The sequence below is a fragment of the Cavia porcellus genome, unplaced genomic scaffold, assembly GCF_034190915.1.
Source record: "Cavia porcellus strain 051 isolate PalLab524CR breed Dunkin Hartley unplaced genomic scaffold, mCavPor4.1 scaffold_1, whole genome shotgun sequence".
Classification (NCBI taxonomy): domain Eukaryota; kingdom Metazoa; phylum Chordata; class Mammalia; order Rodentia; family Caviidae; genus Cavia; species Cavia porcellus.
In genome coordinates, this window is record NW_026947484.1 from 184,412,748 (window position 1) to 184,416,462 (window position 3,715).

The 3,715-nt window shown below is 39.3% G+C and overlaps 1 pseudogene; it reads left to right on the forward strand.

Moving 5' to 3' along the window:
• Nucleotides 1–1,972: 1,972 nt before the first annotated feature.
• LOC100718315 (monocarboxylate transporter 9-like) lies at nt 1,973–3,200 on the forward strand (annotated as a pseudogene).
• Nucleotides 3,201–3,715: the final 515 nt, after the last annotated feature.

The window sequence follows — 3,715 nt, forward strand, 5'->3', positions numbered from 1 at the left end:
GGCAGGGTGAACCTTTTAGACTTTAGAAGACACAAACAATCTGTTGCAGCATGTATGTCACAGGTTCCCCAACACTGGGCTAGTGTATCCTCCCCAGTGGTATGATATTATATTTGGCTGTATTTTGGTATTTTTACATTCCTTAATCTACTGTATGTAACAATAGGATCAGAGCTAGTCACTGAGTTGTAAGGAGAAAAATCTCTGCTGGCTTTATCAGTATCTACAGACCCAACCATACATCAGTCTCATGTACTAAAGCTTGTCTTAATAACTATCACCCTTTTGTTAAATGTCCCTTAAAGATTGTGGTATATTACTATTGGCAAGATGTGGAGCATGAGAGAGGAAAGGAAAAAGGCAATAGAGGGTGGATATGTCTGAAAGAAGAAAATGAGTAAAATGAGATCAGTGTATGAAAAATAAAAGAGATGGAACTTTATTTCTCTTATTTTTATAACTGCAGTAGAATGCTATTGGTGAGATGGTTTGAGAAAATATTTGTGGAAGCAAAAGAAGGATTTTTAGTGAAAAGGAAGTATAATTAGAGATTTAGGGAAGCTTTGCAAAGATTGTAACTGTCTTAGTTACTTTTACTCGTCGCTGAGACAAAATACCTGAAGCCCAAAGTTGGGAAAGGAAAGGTTTATTTCATACAGTTTTTGGAGGTTTCAGTCCACATTCAGTTGGCTCAAAGGCAGGTGGGCATGGCTGGGCCACAGTTCATGGCAGTTGCAAACAACAAGCAGGAACCAGCAAAGAGCAAGATACACCTTCTTCCTGCCATTACATCACATCCTGGCTCCACCCCTAAGTGAGTGTAGCACTGACACCATCAATCCAAGCACTAGACAATGAACCATCACAAATTCACAATGCAAACTCAGGAGGCCTGGAGGACACAGACATAAACCATGACAGTAACCTATTAAAAAGATGATAGTAAAATTGAGTGAATCTTCTATGTACAATATTGGTGAGATTTTCCTTACTTACCCATAAAAGACACCAATTCAGTTTAACAATTTACTGGACAATGTTTATTCTTCTTTTGTTAAATGTTAAATATGTTAAATGGATAAAAGGGAAAGAAAAGAAAAAGGAAGAAGAGAAAAGCGTTAAAAACCCAAACAGCTCAAAAACCCAAACTTAGAGTGTAATGCTAGTCTGAATTTCACAAATGAGCTCTTCCCCCTACATTAAAAAAATGGAGAAGTTGATTGCTGGCGAATGCTGTCAGGATTTATCTGCACCACTGCACACTGCAATGTCCCTTTACTTCTAAGTTACTTTACTTTCTCTCTTCTCATTTCAGAGCCTGATTCTGCAACTTCTTGAGCCATCTTTCTTGGAGAATTTTTTCTGTTTCCTTCCTAACATTTGTTCTGTGGCCTTCCGGTGAGTGAAGGCTCTACAGGGACTGGATGGAGCTCAGAGCGCACTTACCTTCTGCAGGCAAGACTCTTCCTTGATTCAGTTTCACTCCTGTGGGTGTGCTTTGCCAGCAGATTTTAAGTTGATTTGGGGAGGAGGTGCAGTATGTTTGTCCAGTACACAGTCTTTCAGTGCTTTTCCAAAGGATTTGTTCAATCTCAGGTCCCTCTCCTCCTTGATAATCCCTTAGGTTCTGTGCTCACTTTCTATAAGCCTCAGGCTGAGCATGACCTCTAGTCCTCTGAGTAAACCATGAATCTGTAGCTCTATTGGGGATCTCTTCCTCTGCTCTCCACAAACATCACTATTCTGCTTCATGATTTCTGTCATATCTAGGGATCAAAGGAGTCAGAAATCCTTGGCTGAAGATGAGTTCCTTTGTGAGTTCCAAATGACGACTATCACAGGGACACAAAGTGTGTTTGGAACAACAAAGGAGGATGCCTCTTTCACCTCCCCACTGACTACAACAGAGATCTGCACTCCATAGCTCCATAAGGCATAGTTTTCCCAGCTGCCAACTCTGAGATCACAATCAATGCCAATTTCTCTTATATTTCTTCAGGGACTTGTCCATGCTTGTTCAGTATCCGTGTCCTACAAATGTGTGTATCTCTCTCACTGGATTTTCTTTACTGACTTAACTTCACCTGGAAAAGGTGAAGAAAAAGGAAAAGGAAAACAACCTGGGTTGAGTCTCCAGCAAGTAGAGTTGGCTTGCTTGAAGTTTCAAGTGTTGGCCTTTTTAATCTGTGCCTCTCTCCAGAATATGCTGATTGGCTTCTAAGGGTTGAAGGATGCCTGCTGATTGTCAGTGCTTTAGCTTTAAATATATTAGCCTGAGGCAGCCTAATGAGACTGCTGCAGATCTCTCATTGTCCTTTGAAAAACCAGCTTCATAAAATGTGCCACATAGATACCTCATCTACAATGAAAGAGAAAAGAACCATGAAGAAAGCGTAAACACTCTGGAAAAGAGCTACAGTAGAAAGGAAAATGCAAAGGTGCATTGGCCAATGGTGAAGGGAAACAGGAGACTCTTTTTCCTAAAAATCCCACAAAAATTGCACACACAGAAGAACCTAAAAAATACAGACAGAAAGTTGCAAATAGACATAATTTTGCAAACAGCTTGCCAAGAGAGAGTGGTAGTTGTGTAAAAACTACTGTGGGTAGACTTTCTTTCCTTTTAAAAACAAAATATTTTCTGTGGTTCTCATCTCTCTGTTAAGTTTTTGGCTTTGGGGTGTTTCCACCTTCATTACTCATGGAAGAGGGAGCAAGAAGTTCCAAAGCGAAGCAAAAAGAGTTTTTTATGCCTCCTATTTTCATTATAGGCATTATGATAGCAGTTGGAAAACTCCTTTCAGGGATTCTGTCTGACTTTAAGCAATCATTAACACCTTCTATTTTCATGTAGCTACTTTGAAACTATAGTCTGTTTGTATGCAGTTCCGTTTGACAAAAGTTATGTCACACTGACAATATTTTCTGCTGTCCTCGGGTTTCTCACTGGTAATTTGCCCATCTTTTCATACATGACCACCAAGACTGGGAAGTGGAAAATTAGCTCATGACTATGGAATATTAACATTTTTTGCTGGACTCGGTAATAGCCTTGGACTGCCAATTATTGGTTGATTTTATGACTGGACTCAGACCTACAATACTGCCTTTTATTTTAGTGGCTTATGTATCCTGCTAGGAGTTTTATTCTACTGTTGACAGCCTTGGCACCCTGGATACATGTTAAAACAACTCCCTAGCCAACACCAACAACTTCTTTGTACAAAGTTGCCTCTAGTATTTGGAGGAATATTGGAAAACAGTATTTTTTGCCAATTTGTACCATATCACAAAAAATATTCTGACAATTTTCAAGTGAACTCTCTAGAGTCAAGACATTTTCATAGCAGAATTTGATGGTGATTGACTCTGAGTGCATTTAAAATTTTTTTTATATATTCCACTTTTTATGTTTCCTATGTGTGCCTTTATCCCCTGTACCCTTCTCCCCTAAGAAGTAGGAGTATTTTTTATTGTTGTTCATTAGTACTTAACATTGTAAAACTTTTGACAAGTCTGAAAATCTTTCTTTGTGAAAAGTATAGATTTTCTGCTGACTCGTTGGTTCCACTGCAAGGGGCCCAGTGTCTCTTCTATTTTGAAGTAGATGCAGACCTTGTGATGGGGTATATGTAACGGCCACGAGGCAATAAATCACTCTGTGGTAGACCTTATCATCAATAGGCTCCGAGCCACCATTTCAGGAAGTGAATGT